This window comes from Balaenoptera musculus, chromosome 14, assembly GCF_009873245.2.
Source record: "Balaenoptera musculus isolate JJ_BM4_2016_0621 chromosome 14, mBalMus1.pri.v3, whole genome shotgun sequence".
Lineage (NCBI taxonomy): Eukaryota > Metazoa > Chordata > Mammalia > Artiodactyla > Balaenopteridae > Balaenoptera > Balaenoptera musculus.
This window is the reverse complement of record NC_045798.1, coordinates 34,051,691-34,065,908: the sequence shown is the minus strand read 5'-3', so window position 1 is coordinate 34,065,908 and position 14,218 is coordinate 34,051,691.

The window sequence follows — 14,218 nt, the reverse complement described above, 5'->3', positions numbered from 1 at the left end:
AGCCCACACTAGATACTGCCCAGATAGAAACAACTCCATCAGGGTTACGACCCCTGAGCTAGGGTGACTTAAGGATACTCTAGCCTCAAAGCAAATGTCAGTGGCTTTGGGTTTTAGCCTCTGTTTTTGCAGCTGAGTGGAGTTTTCCAAGAAGGAAGGGTGATCAGGGTCACCTCCAGTGTTTTACAGGGTTTCTTCACTTGCACCTCTCCCTGGAAAACTGAGCTTTTCTGAAAATGCAAGATTTCTTAATAATTTGGTTGGTGGCCATACGTTCTACACTCTTTTGGCAAATATTAAGCATTTTTCAAATAGCCTTATTGGCACTAGTTTTGTTCAAAGCCATCTGATAGACTGCAAGTGCAAATAGTTCTACAGCTCTTGAACTACAGTTTGCATGGAGGCATATGGGCAGCCTAAGCATAAAACAATCAGTACTGCTCTTACCACCTGGCTCAACATGGGCTTGAACAGATGGGGCCTACCTCAGCAGCAACAAGATACAGGTCAGCTGACGGGCAGGATGAAGCGTGTGCATGCCAGGATGCACTCTTCCCACTTCCCTAAGTTACTCCAACAGCCAGGGACCAATGATGCTTCACTCTGTCTTCTTTGCTTTATCACCAACAGAGGTGCGAAGCACTATTTGAAAAAATCTTTTTTTTTTTTTCAAAAGATAGGTATTATATTAGCCCAATTTATAACTAAGGCAATTGATGCAGAGTGAATAGTATTTCAAGGTTACGTAAGTTTTGCCTGCAGAGTCAGGAGTCAGAGGATATTCCTGGCCCCCTTACCTATGACTTTATAGTTCCTCTTTTATTTATTTACTATTTATTTATTTGAATTTTATTTATTTTTTATACAGCAGGTTCTTATTAGTTATCTATTTTATACATATTAGTGTATACATGTCAATCCCAGTCTCCCAATTCATCACACCACCACCCCACCCCCACCGCTTTCCCCCCTTGGTGTCCATACGTTTGTTCTCTACATCTGTGTCTCTATTTCTGCCTTGCAAACCAGTACATCTGTACCATTTTTCTAGATTCCACATATATGCGTTAATATATGATATTTGTTTTTCTCTTTCTGCCTTACTTCACTCTGCATAACAGTCTCTAGGTCCATCCACATCTCTACAAATGACCCAATTTCGTTCCTTTTTATGGCTGAGTAATATTCCATTGTATATATGTATCACATCTTCTTTATCCATTCTTCTGTCGATGGGCATTTATGTTGCTTCCATGACCTGGCTATTGCAAACAGCGCTGCAATGAACATTGTGGTGCATGTCTCTTTTTGAGTTATGGTTTTCTCTGGGTATATGCCCAGTATATACTGGGATTGCTGGGTCATATGGTAATTCTATTTTTAGTTTTTTAAGGAACCTCCATACTGTTCTCCATAGTGGCTGTATCAATTTACGTTCCCACCAACAGTGCAAGAGGGTTCCCTTTTCTCCACACCCTCTCCAGCATTTGTTGTTTGTAGATTTTCTGATGATGGCCATTCTAACTGGTGTGAGGTGATACCTCATTGTAGTTTTGATTTGCATTTCTCTAATAATTAGTGATGTTGAGCAGCTTTTCATGTGCCTCTTGGCCATCTGTATGTCTTCTTTGGAGAAATGTCTATTTAGGTCTTCTGCCCATTTTTTGATTGGGTTGTTTGTTTTTTTAATATTGAGCAGCAGAGCAGTTTATATATTTTGGAGATTAATCCTTTGTCCATTGATTCCTTTGCAAATATTTTCTCCCATTCTGAGGGTTGAAATAATCTTTAAATGATTGAAAGACCTCTTTCTCTTAACACGCTCAAAAGGGCTCTCTTTTACAACCTTAATTTTTTAATGAGTTTATTCTCCCAATGCATAAACAATTACTCATTATTAAGTTCAAGAAAAAGCAATATAGTGTAGGAAAAGAAAAAAAGCTTGGGAATCAGTCAGATCCCAGTAGAACATTTCCACTGTTTACTAGCTGCGTAACCTTAGATAAGTTACTTAACTGCATTATCTGCAACAGAAGGATTAAGGTATCTTGAAGGTTTGTTGTGAGGATTAAACGTGATAATGGATTAATAGATTAATTAAGAGAGCACAGCCCCAATTAAACACATTCCAGGAAATTACTGACACCCTGGGAGTAGAGGATACCCTATAGGAATGCCAACTAAGTATGTTAGATCAGTACTTCTCCAGCCTGACTGTGCACATGAATCCCATGGAGATCTTGTTAAAATGCAGATCACGATTCAGCAGGTTGGGTTGGGGCCTGACATTTTGCATTTCTAACAAGTTCCCTTGTAATGTCCACACTGTAGGTGCTGCTGGTCCATAGACTATATTTTGAGTAGCAGGGTGTCGATGTGTCAGCATTTAAAAAGAGAAATTACTTCTATCTCCTCCAACGTCAGAGATCATCTTTCCAAATGTCATAAATTTATTTATTTATTTATTTATTTATTTATTTATTTATTTATTTATTTTTGGCTGCGTTGGGTCTTCGTTGCTGCGTGCGGGCTTTTCTCTAGTTGTGGTGAGCGGGGGCTACTCTTCGTTGTGGTGCGCGGGCGTCTCATCGCAGTGGCTTCTCTTGTTGCGGAGCACGGGCTCTAGGTGTGCGGGCTTCAGTAGTTGTGGCACTCAGGCTCAGTAGTTGTGGCTCACGGGCTCTAGAGTGCAGGCTCAGTAGTTGTGGCTCACGGGCTTAGCTGCTCCGTGGCATGTGGGATCTTCCAGGACCAGGGCTCGAAATCGTGTCCCCTACATTGGCAAGCAGATTCGCAACCACTGCACCACCAGGGAAGCCCCCAAATGTTAAATATGGAAGGAACTCGGATGGATTCCCACAGATTTCCAAGCTACACAGAGGCCAAGATGGTAGTAGAAAGAAAGAATGCCTGAAAAAGGTCCCAGAGCTCGTTTGATTAGCCTGCTATGGCAACAGGAAATAACACGACCCAGTAAAAACCAATGCAACAGGTCAAGGACAGTTCTCAGCCCCATCCTCAGCTCTTCTCTGTCTTTCTTCCTCCCATCATCTCTTCATTTTCTCTACCCAACACACGACTGCTACCTAGCCAGAGGACAATATACTCTCATTCCAGTGCTTTGTTTTGTTTCTTCGGTCACGTGGCTTGTGGGATCTTAGTTGCCTGACCAGGGATCGAACCCGGGCCCTTGGCAGTGAGAGTGTTGAGTTTTAACCACTGGACAGCCAGGGAATTCCCTCCCATTCCAGTTTTTGCTTGTTTATATTTTAGTAAGAACAATTAATTTTATTCCCAATAAAACCAAGGCACTTTAATAAATTTTTAATTTACAGTTATTTCATTCGTAAATTTTATATTCAACAATACTATCTCTAATTTGTACTACTTAGTGGAATTGTTTTCATGGTTTACTTTCAATACCCTAAAAATGATACTAGATTTTTTTTATGTCTTAATGTAAATGATCCATTTAATAATAGAATGCTTTCTAGGAAAATAAAAATTCCCTTCTATTCTACCACAACAGCCAGATTCTTTGATAGATCATTTATCCATTCTTAGCCCACAACCTCACTCTGGTTTTTTGTTGTTGTTGTTGTTTGTTTGTTTGGGCTGCACCGCACAGCATGTGGGATCTTAGTTCCTGAACCAGGGATCGAACCCGTGCCCCTGGCAGTGGAAGCGTGGAGCCCTAACCACTGGACCGCCAGGGAAGTCCCCTGTCTCTTTTTAAACACCTCCACTCAGGGTGAGTCACTCTCTACTCAAACAATCCATTGCATTTCGAGACAGTCATCTACCAGAGAGGCAGCCCCCAATCACCACCACCATCTATCTCCTCCAGCACCCTCGTTCCCAGTTAATGATAGTAACGGTGACGGGAAGCAAGAGAGTAAACAAGTTGGACGAGATGCCCAACTTTCTTGCTCTGGTGCTGAGCTTGTCACACTGGGCACTCCTACCCCTACAGATACTTGAACAAGGTGCTGGATGGACTGAAAGGCACAGGAAAAAGAAAAAAGTCATCTAATAGAACTATCTTACTTGGAGACTTGGGAGACTATTTTATACAAAAATGAACATGGAGGGGCTTCCCTGGTGGCTCAGTGGTTAAGAATCCACCTGCCAATGCAGGGGACACGGGTTCGAGCCCTGGTCCAGGAAGATCCCACGTGTCGCGGAGCAACTAAGCCCGTGCACCACAACTACAGAGCCTGCGCTCTAGAGCCCGTGTGCCACAACTACTGAAGCCCGCGTGCCTAGAGCCCGTGCTCCGCAACAAGAGAAGCCACTGCAATGAGAAGCCCGCACACCGCAACGAAGAGTAGCACCCGCTCGACACAACTAAAGAAAGCCCATGTGCAGCAACGAAGACCCAATGCAGCCAAAAATAAACAAATAAATTTATTTTTTAAAAAATGAACATGGATATACTATGAAGTAGTGATTCATGTGACGTACGAACATTAAATTGGAGATGCCAAAGAAATCACCATAGGCAGATTAGGGCTGTAACTCTCAGACTTCCCCAAGTCTGTATCCATCCCCTTTAACATTTATTTATTCCACTCTGTCTTTAGAGCTTTCACAGATATAAAACTTTGAAAACCCATTCTGAAATATGCCCACTGTTTCCATGATTTGCAGTTCACCTTGGCTCTAGCCATACCCTGATTCTTTCCATCTATACTCATTTCAAATGCATTACTCAATCAACTAAAATTTTAAATGTTTTAGCATCTCTGAGGACAGTTGAAATGGACTGAAAAGAAGCATTTTCATTATGAAGCATTAAACCATAATTGTTTCCAAATGTCTTAGTTTGTAGGTTTCAAATGATTACAGAAATGAAGTACTGGAGAAGAACTCTTTCCTTCTCCTAAGAGCTGCCAGAAGTCGCTGAATTGGATCTAAGGAGAAGCATAGATGTGAATTAAGCAGAAATTTTTAAAGGAATAAGAGAATGTGGTATAGAGGGATGGGAAAATAGAAAACCTGAAGGGGGAAGAAGACACTGAAAAAGCAATCATTGTGCTATCCAAACTGTAAAGCCTTAAAGAGTGCAGTAAAAATATACAGAGAGAGCAAATGACATAAATTGGAAAAAAAATGAAGATAGAATATGGAATAGAGAAAGGGAGAATAAAAATAATGACTGTACCACATTAAGAAAAGAAATGGGAAATGTTAAAGAATTTTGCAGGCTTAAAGAATACAGGACAATGTCTCTGTAGGTTTGCATTTTATGAAGCAGTTTGTAAGTCCTGTGAGAGTCTTTAAAAGGGACTATGAAATAGCCATATTTTCTGAAAGAAAACGTCAGCAAAACCTCCCAAAGTACATTAGAACAGTTAAAATTTTGTACAATGTTTATGCAAAATGAATATTTTCCTGAAAAAACAATCTCACTTTGAAGATTTTTTTTTCCCTACCAAAGAGCTTTGTATCTGTGTTCATCTTTGTACAAAAAGTTCTCCCAAATTACCAAATAAAACTTGATTCTACCTGATGACAGGAGAGAGAATCAGTTGAGAACAATATTCAAATTAAAACCAACTTGGTCAGTTTTTAAAGAGAAGCATAAAGCATTCAACTCATCTTCAAAATTGTGAATAGATACTATAAAACTCTACTCAAATTCTGAATGCATAGTTCTGTCTGTTTATATATAGGTTCCACACTAAGTCAATTTCAGAAGGGAATAATCAGTGAGAAGAAAAAGACTAGAAATTGAAGAGGTGAAGAGAGAAGTAAAAAGAGATAAGAAGGGAATATGGGAAGGGAAAGAAAAGAGGCAAGAAATAAATGGAGCTCTCTGGGAAGAGCAAATATAAAGGGGAAAAGATACAAAAGACAGAAAAAGTGGCATATTGAGAGACTCAAAACAGATTTTTTTTAAACAAAAGGAGAAAGAAAACGGGAATGACAAGCTTGTTTTATGTGTGTGTGTGTGTGTGTGTGTGTGTGTATACACATAAAATGACAAAGAAGAGAACCTCAATACAGTCCGAATTGAGAAACTGGGTGCTCTTCTCGTATCCTGTTCACTTGGGCTCTATGTTTGGGAATAAATGTAATCATTACCTTTGGAAATACTCATTAATTTCTTAAACAACTGTTCAAAGCTCTTCATCTCTATTCAAAGGCTTAGTTCAGAATTAGGAGAGTCACAGTATACTACACAGGGATTTTGGTATCAAAGAAGAATTATTCTTTAGACCACAGTAGCTAAGATCATAACAATGCTGACTCACTGGTTAGTTTTTAACCTATTTTAAAAATCAGCTTGTAACATAAGAGAGATTCTTTGCAACCATGGAGTAGGCAAAGATTTCTTAGATGAAACGCAGAAAGCATGAATCATAAAGCAAAATAATTGATAAATGGGACTTCACTGGAATTAAAATTTTCTGCTATCTGAAAAACACTGCTAGGGAAATAAAAATGCAAAGTACAGACTAGGAGAAAATATTCACAATATATATATCTGACATATATATCGATAACTCTTGCAACTCAATAAGAAAAGCACCCAGATAAAACTTGCCAAAATGTTTAAACTAACACTTCACCAGAGGAATATATTACTAATTGCCTATAAGCACATAAAGACTTGTCAGCATCATTAGTTATCAGAGAAATGTACATTTAAACCACAGTGAGACATTATTACATACCCAGTAGAATGGGGAAAAGTAAAAGGACTGACAATGCCAAGTGTTGATGAGATATAGTGTGATAAGATAGGGAGCAACTAGAACTCTGGTGGGAATGTAAAATGTTAACAACCACCCTGGAGAACAGCTTGACAGTTTCTTATAACATTAACTTCATACTTACCCTAAGACCCATGCATTCTACTCCTAAGTGGTTACCCAAGAGAAATGAAAACTGTATCCATATACAGACTTATGCAGAACATGGACAACAGCTTTATGCATTACAGCCAGAAACTAAAACAACCTCAAAGTTGATCAACATTATATGGCTACACAAATTGTGGCAGAGACCACAACACTGATAAATTTCAACAATGTACGGAGCAAAAGAAACCAGACACGATAGAGTATATACTGTATGATTCCATTTACATGAAATTCTAGAAAAAGCTGAAGAAGCTATAGTGACAGAAAGCAGATCAGTAATTGTCTGGGGCTTGGGGACACAGGGAGGTGGATCGGGACTGACTGAAAAGGGACACAAAGGAACTTTTTGGGATGATGGAAATGTTCTATATCTTTACTGTTAGTGGTGGTTATATGGGTAACTACATGTGTCAAAACTCATTGAACTATACACTTATAATGAGTGCATTTTATTTCATGTAAATTATACTACTATAAGTTGATCTAAAAATGAGTTTGTAATAATTTAATGTTTCTAGTAAATAGAAATATGGGTGAGAATATCCCAAAAATGGAATATTTCAAGAGCCAGATTTAACTATAAAGTATGTTAACTCAATTTTTCCTCATTCTTTAATGTTTTAAATCTAAAATAATTCCACGTTTTCTATTCAACACTTTTGAATCATTGTATTTAGCCACTATGAATGACTGAAGAATGAATAAGTAGATATAAAATGTTAGAATTTATTTGAAGAATAAGCATTACTCTTTTCTTCATTCATTCACCAAATATTTATTGATCAGTACTAAGAAGAGTATTAGACACTAAAGATTCAGAGGCATAAGACCCAGTAGCTTAGAGTCCAGTAGAAAAAAAGAGATAGGAAAAAGAAGCAGGGGAGAGGAAGAGGGAGAGAATAACACTAAGACCCAGCTGAGGTCTGCAAACACTTATCTAGAGACGTGTCAGGTGCTGTGGTCACATGAAGTCAGGTACAGGTATGTTAAAATATCTAAAGTAGGCCCAAGAAGGGGTCACTCATGCTAAGCCCCAGTCAGCAAACCAAAACTTAGCTAGTTTCTATGCTGGGATCTCCCAGAAAAGGATGGCCTAGGTCCACCAATCAGCACTTCCCTGCTCAACACAAGTATCCAGACCAGCTCCAAGACATCCCTTTGCTCCATGAAGCGGGTAACCCTGCGTTGATCAATCAGCAAACGCCCAGTATAACTTCCTTGCTCCTGATCGCTTTGGTCTATAAAAATCTCTCACCTAGAGCAGCTCTTCAGAGCTCCTTTCTCTTAGCACTCCTGAACCTGGATGCTGCCCGACTCATGATCTTTTCAAAAATATATGATTGTTGGATTTTTCCTTTAACAGTTGAGAATGCACTTAACCAATGGGATACAAGTGGGAAAGAAATTAAGGGAAAGAAATTAAGTAAGCCACGGGGAACTCCATAAGGAGGAGGAAAATAAGAGGTGGTTCTGGATTAGAAGCTGTGAGGTTGAAATGCTAGCTCCACAGGAGCAAAGTAAGAAAGCTGCCAGGACTGAAGGCAGGATTTCTGGGTTTAAGGCAGAGTCCTGGAGGACAGCAAGGTCTTGAGAGCACCCGTCAGTGACTGCAGAACAACCCCAGGGAGGGAGTGAAAGAACCCTGAGACTGAAGTGAGGGGCTGTGGAGGTCATCCTGGGAGGTGGGTGGGCAAGCAGGAGAAGATAATGAACCACACAGCTTGGCTTCTGTCAGTGGCAGTGGGCAGGGGAGTGGATACTTAGTACTGAGAAGCTGCCAGATAAATCTAAGGAAAAAATAGTTAAAAGGTCCTTGAATAAGCTAATAATGCTTAAGTAGCATGATAACATTTGGAAATTGAAATTGATAATTTTCATAGTAATTGATTTTTACACCACTTTACATAACAACAGTAGACATTAGGCTGGATCTTACTGCTTTAGAGAGAGACTGACCTGAGTTCAGAAAATAAACAATCAAATTCCTGGCATTTGAATTTTAAAATAAGCGCTTGAAATGCAAAGCAGAGGCTAAAGTCTTGAAAGCTGAGGCTTTCAATTAATTGCCAGAGCAGAGGGGAAAGTTTTTCTGAGTCCGAGCCTCAAGGTTAAGTTTGTAACATAAAAAGAGCTGGCGTGAAAAGGGGGAAAAAGCATAGCCAGTTCTACATTTGTTTTATTCTGTTTGAAAACTCATTCAAACCCCAAAGGAAATATTTTGCATTTGTTTTATTTTGTTTGAAAACTCCTTTTGGGCTTGGAGGCAAGATTTTTTTTTTTTTTTTTTTTCACAAGGACAGATAAGAAACTATAGATTTAGCAGGGCCTCCAAAAAAGGGACTGTGTCTCAGACTGCCTCCCAAGCCTGGTCAGTCCATGGAGAGGTGGGGCCTCAAAGGGGAAATGACTGAGAGCCCAGATGAATTTGGAGAAATCCCAAGACCTTCATCTGACTTCCACGGGTAAGTAGTTCACAAAGACCTCTAGCCTCTTGAAAATTTCCAGGCTGAGGCTAGAGGGATAAAATACCAACAGCGAAGTGAGTTGTCTGGACAGATGAGCTTGAGGGCCACCTCCTAGGCCCTTCCCAGCGCTAGAGAACACTCACATACGTAGAAGGGCTTAGACATATAGGGACAGGCCTCAGAACCCACCTCAGGATGGGTCTGGAGGTCAGAATAAGGAAGGTTCCAGAGGGACCAGAGGCCACGGGGAGACGTGGGTACCTCAGATGATGGATCAGGGATCAAGTCCCACAAGCGGAGGACTGACAAAGTTGCGTCTCAGCAACTGCCAAGGCATGGCTGGTGCCTGCAAACTGGATACCCCACAACCCCGGCCCTTGAGTCTAGACACAGCCTCGGGAAAGGTCCAAAGTGGAAATCCTGTATTAGCTATTTAAATTCCAGAACTTTACTCAGAGGTTTCTGAAATGACTGAGTAATCAATCATCTTGACCGAGTCTGCCTAGAAGTAACTGGATTAAGTTTTCTGCCATCAAAGTGATAAAAAGATTGGCTCTTAGTTATAAAAAATCTTTTGTTCCCCACCTGAGGGTGTGGCCTGTGACTGTCTACCAGCCTCACTAAACGTTTTTTTGAGTGCTTGTTTAGGACACTCACACAGTGGTTCTGGCTGCCTGAGATGCTCTTCCTTTCATCCCACACAGCTGTCTCTTTCTCATCCAAGTCTAAGTTTAAATATTACTCAGACAGATTTTTCCTGGCTAACTAATCTTAGCATGTCTAACCGCCAACTACTACACACACACACACACACACACACGCACATGCACAAATGTACACACCATTTGTTCTATATCAGGATCCTAGATTCATTTCCCTTATCTCCCTTTCCTCAATTTAGTATTTCATAGTTATTTGATTACCTGGTTAGTGCTACACTGGTATCACCATAAGGGCAGAGCCTGTGCCTGTTTAATTATCACAATGGTCACAGTGCCTAGCATGGTTTTAGCTCTACAGCAGCCATTCGAGAAACACATGTTGAATGACTATACCAAGCTCTATGCTAAATTCTTTGCCTGAATTTGTCTCATTTAATCCTGAGATAGATGCTGTTATTGCTCTCGTTCTAAAGGCACAGCAAATGAGGCACAGAGAGGTTAAGTGGTTTTGCAAAGGTCACACAGCCAGTAAATGGTAGAGCTAGAATTTAAACTCAAGTAAGAAGGATAAAAAAAGCTAAGTGTGACTGACTGCACAGCATAGCGTTTTCTCTTTTCACAAACACAGAAGGCAATGGCCTGGGCCTCGCCGTCCCTGTGGCACTAGGAGGACAATGACCAGTGGACCCTCCCAAGGGCCAGGACACTGGAATGTGGGCCAAAATCAGTTTCTACTTCTCAGATGGGGGGATTTTTCAGTCCAAGGATGTAGTTTGCTGATGACAGTGTAGAGGTTTCCGATGGCACCTGGGGTCTACGTGGGGACAGACTACACAGATGAGGATGAGATAGAGCTCCATGGGATTCAGGGATATTTTGGTACAGCTTAAAAAACAAACCACTGGATACTTTTTTTTGTTTTTAATTGCCGTACTGCAGCAGCCCTCCATATCCCAATCCCAAAGCTCAGACCTTTCTTGAATGAGGTGGCAGGTGGGCTGAGGTCTTAGACGCACAGTCTATTCAAAACTTTAGGCATCCCCTCCCTCCCATACGAGTACTCTCCTGTGCTCTCACTCTCTCAACCGGAGGCAGCATCTTCCACCTACTGTAGAAGTCGCTGAGTGATCCTTAACTTGCCTTTACTTTCTAAATATTTCTTAGATTTACCAGGTACCTTCCATTCCTATCACCCCTGCCCTAATCAAACCCTCATTCTCTCTCACGTGGACTATTGCCGTAGCATCGTAACTGGTCTTCTGTTTTCACATCCATCTGCTTATTTACATTCACTGGCTTTCTAGGCATCTCTTTCACAACCACTCACCTCCATTTTCACAATAGGAAAGCAGTCAGTGTGTCCATAAATGGGTGTGGCTGTGTCAATAAAACTTTATAAAAACAGGTAGTAGGCCAGATTAACGCCTGATTTACCACACACTTACCAGAATTATCTATAGAGAACGCCACACCAACCACATACTATGTCACTCCTCTCCAAAGGGAAAAATAAAACTTTTGATAACGCGCGCTGTCTATAAAAGATCCATACTTCTGAAGGTGGCCTGCAGGCGGCATCCGGCCTCTGCCTTCTGTCTGCCTTTATATCTCACCACTCCCTGCCGTGCTGTCCCACTCCTGCGACACAGAACTGTGTCTGGTTCCCCGCACACAACTCTTGTTCCCTGACGTTCCTAGTCTGACATCTTTATCCATGTGCTTCCTCCTGCCCAGAATGACCTACTCACCTTTCCTCTTCACTTGGCTAATTCCTACTTATTCCTACAGAGAAGACGCAGGCCTCCTTCTGGAAGCATTCCGCTGTCCACACAGGATTTGGTGCCGTCCCCTGCTTCCCAAGAGTCCCTGTTCATCTCTATCATTGTTAGTACAGCACTGGGTTATCATTATCTACTTGTCTCCCCCATGAACTATGAGTTCCTCAACAGAAGTTTTTCTGTGTCTTATCCGCCTTTCAATCCAATGCCCAGAGTTTTCTTAGCACATAGTAGAAACCGTACACACTTTAAGATATTTATTAAATGCATGCATGTTTGAATGAAAGCAATGAACTAGTTTGATTTTAAAAAGAGACTGTATAAATGGAACAGGGCTTGAATACTATCATTGTGCCACATACATCTTTTGTTTTATATATATATGTACACACACACACATATATATACATACCTCAGGTCTGAATCCCATCTCCATGGCAAGATTATCCGTTCCAGAAAGTTTGTATGGGCTTCTTTCATGCCCCTCAGAGGCTGTGGTTCTGGGCCCATTCTGGGAATCATGGAAACACTTTTTCACTTTTAAACTAATATAATTTATTCCAAAGATCAGGTTTTAATATGAGCATTTAAATGCCAAACCAAACAGGAAATTACTGTTACTTTCTAAAATACTTTTTCTAAATAAACTTATATCTCATCCACTTTCTGTGTGAGATTTTGTGCTTAAGAAAAGCAACATCTTTTGTTTATCCTGTCTTTAGGATAACATACTTATTTCTATTTTTGGATGAACATTTGTTGATCATTTTACCACATGATAAGAATATATATTGAAAATACAATTTGAGTTCATATGACGAACTAGAAAAAAGCCATGTAGAATAGAAGAAAGAAAAGTTAGGAGTCAGACAGATGTGCTTTTGCAAATCTAGTCATGAGAATTTAAGCACATTTTCTAAATGCTAAAACAGAAAAATTAATAGCCAGCACATAGGGTTTGAAAGAAAATTGAGTGATATAACAAATGATAAAACACAATCTTGCCCAATGAACAGCAACTAGAGGCAGCAACTAGAGAAGCAGCAGTAGCCGTAACAGAGGTAGTAGTTTTTGTTATTAAATATCAACTTTTATGACCTGGCTTAAGTCCAAAAATCTACGTAGTATTTTCCTCTGCACAAAGCTGCTTCTTAGAGAAATGAGTTGAAAATAAATGAGTGTGAAATCCCTTTAAAATGGTATGGGAAAATAATGTTTAAGATTATTCATTAAGCTGTACACCTGAAACATTGTAAATCAACTATACGTAAATTAAAAAAATTTTTTTAAGATTATTCGTTAAATATTCATCTGACACATCTTTGCTTAACACCTATGAAATGCATAGCAGAAGGTTAATCACTGTGGAAGGTATAAAAATAAGATAGGATCTCTGCCCTCAAGAAGCTTCCATTCCTAGGGACATCCCTGGTGGTCCAGTGGTTAACACTCCGTGCTTCAGATGCAGGGGGCACAGGTTCGATCCCTGGTCGGGCACTAAGATCTCACATGCCACTCGGCGCAGCCAAAAAAGAAAAAAAAAAAAATAGGAAGTTTCCGTTCTAATAAAGGAGAGACACACATATAAACCATGATATTGCAAGCCAGAATAGGATTAAATGCCAAGCAACAGTGTAAAGAAAGACCAAAGAATTCAAACAATGGACAGATTACTTCCAACTTTACAGAAATGAGCTTTTTTTTTTTTCTCGAAATGAGTTTTATATAAGTTAAAATTAGAGAATCACAGGCAAAAAAATGTGTAAAGGTAAACCTTAATGGACAAATACCCATAGACATACGAGCCTCTGTCCATGGAAAAACACTCATTTGACCCTGGTACTGAGATTTGAGATTTTAAATGAACAGCCGCTCCAACACTTAGGGAAAATCGACACACTGCCAATATTTTCACATACATGTACTTTTGAATAACATAACATTATTGCCCACTGAATCTGTATGTACCCTGCACACATGCATATACAAACAATGTGTGTATTATATTATCAAGACTACTCTGGGACTTCCCTGGTGGCGCAGTGGTTAAGAATCTGCCTGCCAATGCAGGAGACATGGGTTCGAGTCCTGGTCCGGGAAGATCCCACATGTCGCAGAGCAACTAAGCTCGCATGCCACAACTACTGAGCCTGCGCTCTAGAGCCCGTAAGCCACAACTGCTGAGCCTGCGAGCCACAACTACTGAAGCCCGCGTGCCTAGAGCCCATGCTCCACAACAAGAGAAGCCACCGCAATGAGAAGCCCATGCACAACGAAGAGTAGCCCCCACCTGCCACAACTAGAGAAAGCCCATGCACAGCAACGAAGACACAATGCAGAGAGATTGGTTCAAGATGGTGGAGTAGAAGGACGTGCTCTCACTCCCTCTTGCAACAACACCAGAATCACAACTGCTGAACAATCATCGACAGGAAGACACTGGA